This window comes from Nipponia nippon, unplaced genomic scaffold, assembly GCF_047370975.1.
Source record: "Nipponia nippon isolate SJK-2023a ecotype South Korea unplaced genomic scaffold, ASM4737097v1 scaffold_3, whole genome shotgun sequence".
NCBI lineage: Eukaryota > Metazoa > Chordata > Aves > Pelecaniformes > Threskiornithidae > Nipponia > Nipponia nippon.
Genome location: NW_028262347.1, coordinates 42,819,208 through 42,834,124, shown reverse-complemented (window position 1 = coordinate 42,834,124; position 14,917 = coordinate 42,819,208). Strand labels below are relative to the sequence as shown.

Sequence of the window (14,917 nt, the reverse complement as noted above, 5' to 3'; positions counted from 1 at the left end):
GCTCAGCACCACACAGCCACTCACTCACTCCCCCCCTCGGGTGGGACAGGCAGAGAATCAGAAGGGTGAAAGTGAGAAAAGTCACTTTGAGTTGAGATAAAGACAGTTTAATAGGTAAAGCAAAAGCCGTGCACACAAGCAAAGCAAAACAAGGAATTCATTCACTATTTCCCATCAGCAGGCAGGTGTTCAGCCATCTCCAGGAAGGCAGGGCTTCATCACATATCAGTTACTTGGGAAGACAAACACCATAATTCCTAATGTCCCCCCTTCCTCCTTTTCCCCCCAGCTTTTATTGCTGAGCGTGATGTCATATGGTGTGGGACATCCCTTGGGTCAGTTGGGGTCAGCTGTCCCAGTTGTGTCCCCTCCCAGCTTCTTGTGCACCCCCAGCCTGCTCGCTGGCAGGGCAGCGTGAGAAGCAGAAAAGGCCTTGACCCTGTGTAAGCACTGCTCAGCAATAGCTAAAATATTGTTGTGTTACCAACACTGTTTTTCTCACAACTCCAAAACATAGCCCCACAGGAGCTACTGTGAAGAGAATTAACTCTCTCCCAGCCAAAACCAGCACACAACAGTACTCCAGCAATCCCACAGATCTCTGTAAAAGCTGCTGCCTTACACTCTTGACAAGCCATGCAAGTATGGAGCAAGTGCTGGACCACTTACATTCTTCCCCCTCTAACATTCCACCACTTGGAGTCGGGGGGTGGCAGATAAGCAAGGGGCTTAATGGTAAGCTTTGAAAGGACAAACGTCAGGATCAGATGGGAGTCCTTGATCACAGTATCCATCTGAAAATAGAACACATGGATGACAGCAGTCAGGCAGGTGGGATAGCCTGTGCAGAAGGCTACCACCGTGTAGTCCTCCAGGTGTGGTTCTGGCTACCAGCTTTTTTGCCATGGCTTATCACCTTCACAATGAAATGGTGCTGCTGCAGTGAATGTTCTATGAAGAAATCCAGTTGTGATGGCCTGATCACTGTCATGATCCTGGTCCTGGACTAGGAGAAGACTGGCACCACAAAGTCTTGACAAAAAAATACCCTTGGAAGCAGGGGAGTTGACTTTGACCAGACACTACAGAGGCATATGCAGCACCTGCAAGAATCCCATCCCGTCAGCATCGGCTAGCAGGTTGAGAATTTAGATTGATCTCAACCTTAGAGTAGTCCAGTTCAGAAACTCACTTCAGTTTTCCATGATACCATTACAAGGACCTTAAGTTTCTCCCTCTGCAGTGAGTATCTCTTATTTTAAGAACTTTGATTACTTCATCAGTGAAGATCTTTTTTGATTTCTCACTGAAAAACTCTTTCAGATTACTTTTTTAGATGGGAGGGATGATATTAATTGTTTAACTGTTTTTAGGCAGAGGAAGAACAATCTACATTTCCACCTAGGAACAACTGCCAATGATATGTGACGGTGCAGAACCAGACCTATACTCTCCAACTGCAAAGTTCAGATTTGGATTCAGGAACGACTGTGTACTCTTGGCCTAACAGCTTCTGGTCAGTATTGCTGTCAACCAGATAGAACTGTATGCTAAGAACTGTGCTGGGGCCTTTCACCTCCTCCCTCTTTATTCCCTTCCTCCCCTTCAAGACCCTGGCCAATCTGAACTTCTCAAAACAAAAAGAAATGTTTCAAACCTGGGGAAGAGCTAGTCTGATGGTGCCACTTAAGCCTGATGCATCTGGTATTGGCAGAGAGCCTTATAACCAAAAGTTAGGAAATTTATTATTGGCAAGGGTTATTTCAAAGCCAGGAGAGAGCTGACATTCTATATGACGTGAATGTTTTACATCCTTTATGCACCTTTACCTTTTAGTGCAAGAGTGGATGCATTTTTGTTTTCTATTTCCTCACAATACCAAATACTAATACAAAGCGTTCTGAGAAAACTGACTGCAAAGATATGCAAGCTAAGTGGCAGGTGAAACAGGTGCATTAGGTCTCCTTGCTGCCAAGAACTCCCTCTCAGCAGGATCATTGGATTAAAATCCTACTGATACAGCTAAATATAATCTTATCAAGCTCAGTTCACTGTACATGAGAAATGTGAGGCTCTCTACACGAAGGTTTGAGGCTAAAAAGAGACAGATGGGGAGAAGGAGCTTTTCCAAGACAGCAGAGGAGCTGATACAGCAGATATTTAAAGAGGACTTGTCAGACAAGAGCATACTGAAAACTGCAAAAATGACAAGCCAGATCAGGGCTAAGAATACTTGAACACTGGGGATGCAAAAGAATAAAAATATGCTGGTGCTTGAAAAATGCCTGAGTTGAATTAAAACTCCTATAACGTCATGTCCTAAATAACTAACTATAATACAGAAGAGCAGGACTGACATATTTCATAGAGACAAGCTTAGACCGAAAGGAAGGAGGAACATACGTAATGGCATTCTGGAGCGCCAGTGCCTGTGACAGAATGAGTAGCTCTAGCACCTTATAAAATAAAAATGTGATCTAACAGTGGAAAAATAAGTTTGGATTTTTTTTTTTATGTTAGCCCCATGAATGAATGGAGTAAATTATGGATTACTGTGGGCAAAAGGAATTTCATAAGGATAGCAGGTGTAACGGTGAACAAACTGAAGACAATGAGAATTACTGTAAATGAGAAATACTTCAGATACCTGCAACACAGCTTTTTGAATCAGAGTAGAAATGTTGTCATCTTGTTTTTAATTTTAATTACTACACCCATGCTGACTTCAAATCATAAACTCAAACCATTCTTAGTAATGTCAGTAGTTTTAAAGCTTCAAAACATTTATTCCGTACCATACGTCACCAAACTCCATGATACAGAGGGGACTACAAAACGTTGTCTTCATCATGAACGATGTACTTACAACCAAATAATAACCCTCTTAGATTTTAATTAAAATTTTCATTTTTCTAATGTCACAATGCAGGTAGTTTCTCTAAACCCGAACAGAGCAATGCAGCGAGGGCAGGAGCGTTCAGCGGCTGCTCGCCGAGCAGTGCTCAGGCTCTCCCGCAGAGGGCAACGGAGGACCTCCGAAACTCCTGTTCTTGCCATAATAAGCAGCTGAAGCCCTTTTAGGTGAACATTTAGCTAAAAAGTCTTTTGCTGTTCCGCCCAACCCCAACTGCTTTTTAATTATAACCAAGCTTCGTTAATTATAACTAAGAGCCCAATTTTGACTTTTATTATAAAAATTGTTTTCAAGCTGAGAACAAAAGCCTCAGTTCTCTTTGAGATGTGGGAAGCTGAAACTTCCAGGAAAAGCAAGGAAAGGGCAGCTTCCCTGGAAACATAAAACTGTTGATATCTTTCATAGTAATGGTTTTAAAACAATATTTCTAGTTTATTTCTGTTTTTTTTTTTTCTTTCTAATTTTCAGAGCTGTCTGCGCCTACAGATGTAGCAGGAGGCTATACTACATGCATCAGAGAAACAAAAAAAAACCCCAGGGGTCCAGAAGGCTCCGTTGCCAGGACTGCAGAATTCTCACTTTACTTCAAACTCTCCTGTTGCTTTTAGTCTTTCTCTGTTTTCCTTTATCAGTAAAGCCCCATGTGGTATGTGTTACCACTAGATAATAAGATAACACCTAGCGGGGATTACAATGAATAATCCTCTAGTGACTCTGCAAGTATGTTATCTGAGAATAATGCAAATTTTCTTATCTTCGTTTCTGAACAGAGCTTGTTTGTATTCCTATAGCACCTACAGGCCCTAATCATAGCCCGCAAAGATATGCACAACCACAAACCAAAACATTCTGCCTTTTTGTTGTTCACCTTCAGCTCTAAAGTACTTTATCTTGTTTTCTGAACATGCAGTAGAGAACGCATGAATTTGGGAAGGAACAGTGAGATGGCGGCACTGTCATAAGCTCCCATGCTCCAGGTGGAAGCTGTTCTTGCCTGTGGCTGTGCCTCACGTCTAGCATACAGCTCTTCTGCTCACCATTTCACCCTTCCTTTTGCAAGAGTTGAGTCAGGAAGGATCAGCTGTAAGCAACTGAGGTGAAAGGCTTGCTTCAATATATTATTTCAAATTTTATTCTGTAAGGAAGAAAGGGGCTAGATGAACCCTTTGCATCTCCTGAGTGCACTAATAAGCCTTAATGGCTCTGAGCAGCCTCACCTGCAGCTTCTACTCACACCCATGGGCCCAGGAGCTCTATTTAAGCTCAGTCTTCAATCTTCATCTAAGCTGTGTTAGAAGAGTACTGCTTTCCAGTTCAGTTGTGTCTGTGCCATAGCAAATTCTTGATCTGTGCTTCAACTTGTGGACTGACTTCCTGGCTTGACTTCAGCCTGGTCTTGCTGCTATGGCTCTGCCTTGGTGGCTGCTGGACCTGATCCTAACTGTGACTGAGGGATTTTGTTCCTGGCTTTGCCTTGGATCTCTTTCTTCTTCATTGTGGTGTTGCCTTATGAGGTGTACTCTTGGCTGAATGTGACCTCTGTCTCCAGGTCTGTTGTCCTGCATAAGTGCTGTGAGAGTGGGTCCTGGATGGTGAGGTCCCTGCCCTTGCTAGCTATTTTGAAGGGGGTGGAAATATGCCCTAGGTAAAGGCTTATTTCAAAGCTGGAACAGAGCTGCTCCCCTTTCACGCAATAGTTTCCACCTCCTTTTCCTGACCCCCAAGTTAACAGGGGTTGGTAGCTGTAGCCTTCCTACAGGAAAAATAGATCATTCTTTCCCTGCTGCCTGTGGCCCTCTGGTTGTTTTACACCTGGTGACAGATGCATACAATGCAGTCAAATGCTCTCCCTAGTCCGTGTATTTGTGGTGACAGTTCAGTATTTCTTCCACCTGACAGCGCTGATGAGCATGAGGTACAAACTCGCACTAGTCATCAGTGCTCTGTGTCCCCAGATCTGAAAACATGATACTTTGTGGTCATTTCCCCCCATTTTCCCTATGAGAAGTCCTTTAATGCAAAATTTCCGTGACATAATTCAGCTTTGTGCAAGTTATGAAAACCTCAGCATTTATGTGATTCAGTTCAAGCCACGTGAGCAGAGGCCTGAGCTCCTCTATCAACTATCGCTGTTTTGGTGTGCTGCCAGCCTCTGCCTTCGATAGGACAGACAGGAATACAAGAACTCTGTAAAGCTAAGGAATGAGTAACAGGAGTTTGCTGGCGAGGTCCAGGAGAAGCTAAAAGCGCAGTATGAACTCACCTGGCATACTCACTAAGCGAACCTGTTCCCAGCTGCCCACAACTGCCTGGTATCGCATGCTTTGTACACCTGAAACTGTGACCCGTCCACGCGTGTTTAGCCCAACTCAAAGAACTCCACGCTTTTTACGGAACTCTCAAAGCGTGAAAGTGCGAAATACGGTGTCCTTGAAAATAGCTTGAAGAGAATTGCTCCGTCACAACGCAAGACACGAATTCGAGTCACGACTTGCACACGTGAGCGGGACTGCCTCCCAAAGCTAGACTCGGTCCATTCGCTAGACCACAGCCAGCCTTGCGAATCAAACCTCTACAGCGAGAAAGCCCACGTGTGTAACTCTTGTCGGAGTGAATTATCTCATCCCAGGGCCCTCCTTTGGGGAGAAGTATTGTTTAATTATAGCAAGCTTCGTACAAAGAAACTTCCTATCTAATGATGAAAACAAAATTGTTCTCTGCGTTTTTCAGCATTTTATACCTCCCTGCTGAGAAGAAAAAGCAATCTTCCGCAAACAGGAATATACACTTATCTTCCTACAGAAGCATTAAAAAGAAAAAAGTACTGAGGAAAGAATATTCGGCCTTTTAATTAGATTATTCAAGGAAGAGAATGAAAAGATTGTGAGTGGAACATCAGCTTGAGATAATGGACTCCTAGCAACACCGCTACGTAATTGAGGTACAGCAGATAACTCTATGAAAAATAGATTGAGCTGGAAGGCTTATTTTCAGAGTTGGAAACATTAATCCTTTGACAACTTTCCTGCGTCATCAGTTAGCAGGTTTGCGCTGAAGGTGCCAAACGTTTTCTGAATGTCCTGACGGTACTTTCCCTTGAAATAAGCGGAAAGAAAATGCTCAGCATTTCCAAAAGTTACTCAGCATTTTGCAACTGTTTTCGGTGATGTCAAGCGGCAGGAGATGAAAACCTGAGGTGCGCACTGATTTTATTTTAAATACGGCAACATACGTAAGCTGCTCACGGTGGTTTCGTATTACCGAGGACATGTTTAAAACTGCTGGGAGGGAACACATTTTGAGATGGGGAAAAAACCCCCGAAGCGGGGTTCCTGTTGGTATGTCAACTGGCGACCACCTCTCCTGCTGATTTACGGGTATTGTTCAGAGCACGTTTTATTTCTGTTGATACTACTTTTTGGCTGCCTAAGTTATTGCTTAAAACCACACCTGACGGTTAATACAGTGCTGCCGTGCTACTTGTGACCGTACTTTTTCCCGCAGCCTGTGCAGTTCACGGTTCCTACCCGAAGGCCTGGCGCCGCCTGACAGAAAGGGGTTTCTTGCACAAGAAAGCAGCACAGCACCGACACTGGGAGCCTCGGCAGCTCCCCCGCCCTCCCGGCGACCCCCAACGCCTTTTGCTTCTGCCCGCCGGACTATACCGTGCCTTCCGCTCCCCGTGGAACGACCTCCGGGCCCCCACTCCCCTCAGCCCCTGTCCCACAGGCCCAGAGCCGCTCCGCCTCCCGCGGCCTCCCCCCCCCCCCCCAGCTTCCTTCTGTTACCCCCCTTTAGCGACCGGCCCCGGGCCCTCCCGCCGCGCCCCGGGGCCGCCTCAGGCGAGGGGGCGGCCCCCCCCCCCGCCGCCGGCCGCCGCCTGAGGGGGCGGAGCGTGCCTGCGCTCGCGCCCGCCGCGGCGGATGAGCGGATCAAGCGGCGACCGAGCGCCGCGCGGAAGGGAGCGGAGCGCGCGCGTGCGTGAGGGAAGGGGCGGTCGCTGCCGCGCGCGGCAGGCGGAGCCCGCGGCGGGGAGGGGAGGGGTCCCGGCCACCGCCCCCCGCCCCCCCCCCGTAGCCGCCCCGCCCCGCCCCGGCCGGGCCGGGCCGGGCCGCCCCTCCGCTCCGCGCCGCGCCTCCCGCCGGACCCGGCTGCGGGGAGAGGTGAGAGAGAGCCCAGTGATCCCCCGCCCCGGCGGGCCCTGGGCCCGAGCCCCCGCCCGTGCCGCAGCGGCGGGTCCGGGGCGCGGGGGAGGGCGGCGATGCCGCTCGGGTCCCCGGCGGCGGCGGCGGCGGCGGCGGGAGGGGGCGGCGGGGCGTCGCGGAGCGTGGCCGCGTGCCGGCTCCCCGCGGGCGGGAGGGGGGTTCCGGGAGTCCCCCCGGGTCTCCGGTAGCGGCTCGGCCTTGCGCCCCCCCGCCCCGGGGGCGGGTGGTTGGTGGGGGGCGCCGGGAGGGCGCGGGGGGCAGAGCTGCCGGCGGAGCGGGCGAGGCGCAGCGGCGGGTTACGGCTGGGTTTGCTTCAGCCCCGCTGCGCAGCCGCGCGCCGCGGCTTCGGGCGCTGCAGCCGCTTGGCGAGGGGGTGGCTCTTAGTAGTTGCCTCGCTGCCGCCTTGGGCCCGCGAGGATCCGCAAGCCACGGTCCGAAAACAGCCGGGTTAGGTACCGGCTGCGGTTAAAATTTAGCTCCTTTGATTGTGGGTAACCTCCTTCCCCTCGCCCTGGGAGAATCGTCTTCTGATTTAGCAGTGCCCTGGGGAGCGACACCTAAATCCCTGTTACTGTCGCCAGTCCCTTGCCGCTGCCAGCCGCCCTTCGGTATCTCTATTAGCAGGCCTTATAAATGGCTGGCTTCCAAAGGAGTGCACTTGCGTGTTGCCTAAAGGTGTTCCGCTTAACGTACCCGGTGGTAGTGCAGATGAGCCTCAGACATTTGCTTGAAATAATAGTCTTCGTGAATCGTACGGTATAGAAATGCTGTATAGAATCCCTTTTCTGAAAGGAGGGAAGCCGTCGGTTCCTGTGTGTCACTGGAGACGTTTCTGACGTGAGATACTGCCGCTTGTGAGCTGCCGTCCAAACAAGACCGAGTTCTTGGGATTGAGAACAGGAAAGCTTTCAAAACTGCCGATTTTCACCTGGATCTTTTCTTAACTTCAATCTTTTCAACTTAATCACAGGAAATAGAAATCTGTTTGATCCATTAAGTGTTAACCCAGTTGAGGTCCTGCTGATGCTTGTTTGATACCAACCTAATTTTCGAAGTTTTGACAAGACAGTAGTTGATACGGAGCTGTTAGCCTGCAGCAAACCTTGTGGGCAGGAGGAGAAGTGTGTGTGGAGGGTTGCTCCCCGCTTGTCTTTGTCAGGTCTGGTCTCCAGCTAGTGAGAACTTAGAGTTGATATAGTACTGCTCTTAAATGAAGGGGAAAAAAGGAGAGGAGAAGAACATGATTTCACTTGTCAGCTATCACGTAGCTGTAGAAGGGACTGGTGAAATTCTCTGTGTGCTGTTTGATTTTAGAGTTCCCCGCAAACTTCTGAGGATGTTTGTTGTTTTGTACTAGTACTAGTTTTTCATCAAAACTCCTGAGCTTTGAAGTAATTTGTTTTGTGAATATACGATTTTCTAAAACTCAGCCGTAGAGCCCTCCTTTCCAGGTGCTGATTTAATGCAGCCTGCTTTGAAATTGAAACTAGTTGAGAAAAGAGAGATGTGTGATTGTGGTCGCTTGTGGGCTCTTTGGCTTCTTCTTTCTATTGTTGTGGAGTTGTGAAGGTGTTGTAAGTATACTGAATTTGTCAAGACTGATACAGCTTAGACCTAGCAATGAATAGATCTTTCTCCTGCTTTAATCATGGGTCAGGGAAGGAACTCCGTTTAAACATGCTGCTCTGTCAAATTAGTTAAAAACTGACTTTTCAGTAAAGGGCCATCCAGCTCATATTTCTGCCACAAGCGTGAACTTCTGGGGTACTTCAAACACTGTTTTATAAATGCTTGTTAAAGCTTGTTAACTTTTACAACATAAGGAGGAGTTTTCTGATGTTGCAGGAAAAAATGTTGGACTTCTACACTTTTTACAGGGAACCGAATTGGGATAGACAGTCAGGCTGCTGTGCTCCTGTTCTTTCATTAGTGCTTACTGTATTATCTCAGGGTTTTACTCCAAAGGGAAATGAAATGCTGAAATTAATAGAAAGTAATTTTGGGGGAAAAGAAGTTTATTTAAGATTGCTCTTTTTTAGATTGCCTTTTTTTTTAATTCTGTTGAAGTGATCAAGAAGGGTCTTAGGTGATGCAGTACTTACCCTTTTTCTTTTGTCTGCTGTTATGCTTTCAAAGAAATGTTTGTGCAATTACTTAGTACAAGAAACTATGCATGTTTTGTGTTCAGTGGTGTTCCAGCCCCCTCTCCCTCCAGTAAATCTTTGCATAGAGCACTCAGCCAAGTTTTAATAAACTGTGTCAAGTCACTTACTAGGTTTTCATCTCTTCTACTACTCTTTTACCACCTGCCACCCCCACTGCATTTCCCACAACTTCTGTTTCTTGAAGCCTGCAGGCGAGTTTTCTAAGGGGTTTTTCTCCCTTCTCCCTCCCCGTGCTGTGAAATTTCTCTCACTTCAGGCTGTCTGTCAAATAATTTATCTGTTAGTCTCTTGGGCTTCTGTTTCAGAACAGAAAATAAATTTGTTGCAGAAATTACATGCCATCATATAGTTAAGACTTCCCAATGGGCCAAGCAGTGTGGTTTGGGTGTGGTGTTTTGTTTTTTTTTAATTTGTTTTTAATGAACCTGCATCAAGCTCTGGGTTACTCAAATTTGTGATCAAACACAGAAGAACAACTTCTGGTGTTCAACAACCCAGAGAATTGTAAAGGAAGATGGAAAAAAGCCTTCAGTAAAGAAATAGTGACACCTCTTTTCTGGGAGACAGGATAGTCTTACTACCTAAAAGTGTGAGTTTTTCTTCAGTACGTGCGATATGATAGAAGCAGTACAAACACAGAAGTTGATGATCCTATTCTCCAAACTGTAATGTGGGAATCTCAGTCAGGTAGATTGTGGTTCATAATACAGTATGCTGTTAATGAAGATCTTGCTTCTACGGCAGACGTACTGTTGGGGCGGAGTGGAGCAGTAGCTGAAAGCTTTTTGAGGTGGGTATTTATACAGTCGCTGTTTTTACAGGAAATGAAACAGCACAGTTCTTCACCTAGGCTGTTTCACTGAACTGGTGAGGAAGTAAAAAATGCTACTTCTAAATGTCAAACAATTCTTTACTGAGTGAACTGTCTGTTTTTGTGTTTGTTTTTTTTTTTTTTCCCCTCTCCCATTCTGGTGTGGTCATAATGACGTTAAATTAATAAAGCTTTTCTGTTTCGTTAGACAGCATTTACAATTAACTTTTATTATAACAGGTAGCTGATGGTAATATAGTTCAGAAATATCTCTCTTTTAAGATACAAGAGGAGATGGGCACAGTCTTGGTGGTTTTTTATATTTTTTTTTTTTTTTAAAAACCCAACCAAAGAAACCCACAACAATAACAAAAATTTTTCCCAAAGGCTTTGACTCATTTTAGAGGACTGTTTCTGGATTTTGCTTGAGTGATTTCTTTTGCTGTTCTCTTGTGTTTTGGGTAAAGTTGATAAGCTCTCTTTAACTTCAGCTTGTCAATAGTGTCCTTCCTTCCCTCTGCTGCTTACAGCTCTTCCACCAGTACAGAGTGGAGAGTCGTGCTCAAGAGTTTACAGCGGGAGCAATGTAAAGGACTATGTAAACCTCTTGCTTCCATTGAAAACATATGAACAAATATTGAGACTAGCGTGACTTTCACAAGTCTTCTCGATATTGGAAGGTCTAATTGTAACCAGAAAGTAGAAAAAATAAGTTATTTACTTTGAAAAATTAACGTTCACTTTCATGGTATTGGGAATTAGTAGAGGAGATATATTGTTGCTGCTTTGTGGACTTACTTTGACTCTGGACTTGAAGAATCTGCATCATTTTGGTGATGTTTTTATAAATTAACTTCTGATCAAGGAGACGGTTTCTCCGTCAGTTTAGACACAGTAGAAGCAGCTCTGTGTAGCTTTATCTTAAAACAAACACTCGGCCAGCTTGTGGGAACAGCAAGTGCCATGCTTTTCTGGTAATCTGTCTCAATTAATTAATTTTTGTAATTTCATACCATAGTAGAGTGACTTGGTGGAGCTTGATGTTTTGAGGACTGACATTGACTTTTAAAAGGCAGGCATATGTGCAGTGTTGAACCCCATAAACTGAGTGATGTTTAGGAAACAGTGCTTGTAACAGGGCACTGATTAGCAGCAGATACATTAGTCAGAAGTGTTTTATTCAGAGTAACTGGTTCTGGATTGTACACAGTTGAAATTCGGTGCAGTATTTTGCTATGTTTGTTATAAAACAATGTTTTATTCCATCTGTACTCTACAACAAGAAAATCTGTTGCAGATGTAATGTATATAGTAGCATAAGAAGCCTTTTGAGAGCAGCTAAAAGTGTTTGACAGATGGTAAGAGGCATTTGGGAAGTGAGACTTCCGTTTTGAGGAAGTAGCTTGGACTTCGGGTGTTAGGAGAGGAATAAATAAACCTAATTTTCTTCACACTCTTAATTGTGGATGTGAGGTTTTATCTCAGCTTGTTCCCTCAGCACAGAGTGCAGCACTGATCCTTCATCCTCTAAAAATGCTACACCTGGCTCTTTGGAAGTTCTTACTCTTCTAGGGGCTTAGATACACACAGTCCCGTATTGTGTCAGATCTGCCCTTTTTTTTTTTTTCATTCAGCCATTCAGTCATCCATTTTAAAGCGTTCCCGTTGCATCTAAGCTTGGGCTAGTTCTTATGCTATCTGTACATTCGTACATTTTCCTGTGCAATAATCCCGTCGCCCAGTGTTTGTGTTTGAGTCCTGCAGAAGCTGTTAATATGACTATTCAGTTGAGATAAGGGCAAACAGTGTGTTTCTTCCAGAGTTATCTTTTGCTTGCCTGCAAACTGAAGCCATAGTACTTTGAAGGTTATTTTAAAGACCAGCAGGTTGCTTTTTAAGAGGCTTGGACTTGGAAGTGCAGCTATATTACTGATCATTTAAACTTGTGAAAAACTATTTTTATCGTATTCAGTGTTCTTGCACAACTTTGGGAAGCAAGCATATTGTAGGTGACTGGTTTTGATTAGACAGTTTTAGCTATTTAGGGAATTATGCATCAGAAGAAAATAGATTGGGTTTAATATTCATATGTTTAAAGCTGATAGTAAGCGTGTGGTCCAGTAAACTGAGTTGGGTACTTGGCTGTGGCTTGGACTTTACTAATCTTAGGAATGCTTTTTTCATCTTAGGAATAGCTTTAATAAATTAAAGGATATTTTCCACCTCTCCTTTACCCTCCAGAGTAACAAATAACACCTGTAAATGATTTACTTGACTCTTCAAATGGCAGCAGCATCATTCCAAACCTGGGTTTGTCTCATGGACAGTGGGTCTTTTTTAAGTTCCTGCAGAGGGCCTCATCTCAGTGGTTGACATATTTTTCCTCAAAAAGATGTTCCTCAGATGTTGTATTTCTTATAGATGATGTGGAGAGTTAAGACAAACAGCTTATTACTTACAACTTGATGATGCTACTTAGAAAGAGTGTTATATTGTTAATACATGATTTTTGTGGTAAATTATAGGTTCAGTTGGTGTCTAGTTCATGAATTATAAAAGATTCCTGGCTACATTCTAAAGGAGAAATGTGACATTTTATGTTTCATGAAACACTTATTGCCAGGTACACAGCAAGTTCCTTTGCTTGAAATTTTACGTGGAATTTTTATTTCTAATTACTGTTAAGACATGTAGTAAAAAGGATGCTTTTACAGGCAAAATGAGTACTTTTCTAGGTAAAATATGGGCAACGTTTGCTTAAGTATTGCATTGACTGATCTCATTTTTTAGTTAATATATTCAGACTTTATGGTCTTGCAGTCTTTGCAAATTTAAAAACAAAAAGGTGTGATGATGCTGTAAATCTGTGACTAGATACTCCTCAAGTGGCACTGAATTAAGAAACACATTTACTTGAGAGCTTAGCTTCCCTTGTCCAGTTGTGGTATAGTGGAAAAGATCACTCAGTATGAGCATACGTGGTGATGGATATAAGCCCCTTTTCAGTACTAAATAGCACATTTTTTTCTTTGTCCTTGCACGTTAAATTCTAGTGTAAATACCTGCTTATGGACCACTGCTTTTTCTTTGAAGCAGGCCATAGTGTGAGAAATCCCTCCATGGTCTGTTTCTGCAGGTGATGTGAATACTGTAGAGCAGATGCTCGGAGTTAGGGGAAAAATATTGCTCTCAGTCTCAAATAAATCTCCGCAAGTTTCTCATCCCCGGCTCAAGCAGTTCCTTCCAAACCTGTCTCAGAGGTGGCTGCCCAAGGGACCTGCTGTGACATGCTCCTCCGTACGTGGGGACGTGTGGTGGAAAGGAGCAGGGTGGGAGTCTTTTTCCTTGAGCAGCGGGGTGCCGGTGCTGCCGAGAGGAGGAGGAGGAGGAGGCAGTTTGCTCGCAGTGGAGGTGTCAGTGCAGCTCGTGAACCTTACGTGGCATAAAGCAAATACTGTCCTTAAACACAGAAGGGATAGCTAGGATATGGTTTAGACGTTAAACCAGTGAGTCTGCATAAACTGCAGTTCGTTGTTTTGCAACTGTGGGAGTCGAATCCCGCAGCGCCGTGCTGTACCAGGGGAGTGGGTTTACCATTGTTCGTCACTGGAGAACTAGTCTAAGAGAAGGACTGCAGCCTGAAAACAAATATTTAATGTGGCTCTAGAAGATTGCCAGCCTCGTTCCTTGTATGACTTTACCTTTGTCCGATAAGAGCTCCATTATAAGGCTTTCGATGTAAGCCATTTCTTTGGCATAATTGAGACCTCTTGTGATATTTCTTTCAATATTTTTTCCAGTGGAAAGCAATCACAAGAACAAGTTTATTTGTGTGTCTGAACTGAACTGAGCCAGTTTAGATATCCATTTAGAGTAGCGCAATATCAACTGCATAATGCATGGAAAATGTTTTGGCTGAAACAAATGTATTATGACTTGATGTATATAATGCAGTATACGTTACTTGGGCCTGACTCTGAGTGTGAACCATTTAACTTTTTCTTTCTCCTCATCCCCACCCTCACATGTGTAGCATGAAAATAAGGCAGCTCATTTGCTTGATGGATTCATTTATTTGTCCTTTCTTAGGCAGTTTACCGTTGGTGTATCTCTCAACTTGCAGACAGGCACAGATAATCTTTGTGCTTCTTGTGTAGGAAGACGGCAGTAGTGCCAACTCCTTGTCTGTATTGCCACCTGCACCCTGGCTGCTCAACGTGAAGCTGCATTTGTGTGTGTGCTTAATGAACGCTGGCTCCCTGGAGTTACAATTGGCAGTTAAACTAAATGTCATTGCTAGGAGTGGTGCTGTGTGGAGGTGGTGTGGATGACCAGGGAAGCTTTGTTTCAGACTTTGGTCATTTGCAGGTGAAGAGAGACTCTGAAGTGAACCAAGCACTTTAGAAAGCAGACCTCTTTTCCCCTGAATGGTGGATGTATAATTTAATGTTTTTGCAATGTTTTGCTCTATGCTCTCATATGACTAGTGCTAGTGTTATCCTGTTTTTCCACTAGTCCTGGAAGCTGCTGCACTGCTCTTTTTGAGGGACTATTGGACACTCAAGATTATGGAATTATTTTTTTTACAATCTAGAAGACTGAGTAACTTTAAAAAAAGAATATGTACTTCAAATACTTAAAACACACTGATCTTATTAATACATAGTCCATGTATAAATACAGAATGCAGTACCCACCAACATTAGGATGATGTGTATAGGATGGTAACTAAGGGAAACTTCAACTTTTTCTAGTATACTCATCCTAGAAATGTAGAGGTGGTTCCGAGTTGAAATATTAACATGATGAAAATGACAAGAAT

At 44.5% G+C, this 14,917-nt stretch overlaps 1 protein-coding gene across 7 annotated transcripts in view; it reads left to right on the top strand.

Annotated features, from left to right (window-relative positions):
• The first annotated feature begins 6,928 nt into the window (after positions 1–6,928).
• The window catches only part of OSBPL8 (oxysterol binding protein like 8), a 97,492-nt gene continuing 89,503 nt past the window's right edge, over positions 6,929–14,917 (top strand). For 2 of the 7 annotated variants that reach the window (XM_087768161.1, XM_087768157.1), the window contains exon 1: positions 6,929–7,077. The gene's annotated coding sequence lies outside the window, so the exon portion shown is untranslated. Of the gene's footprint in view, positions 7,078–9,846; positions 10,075–14,917 lie in introns of those variants that run through there. The other 5 variants (XM_087768163.1, XM_087768162.1, XM_087768159.1 and 2 more) reach the window with 4 other exon arrangements.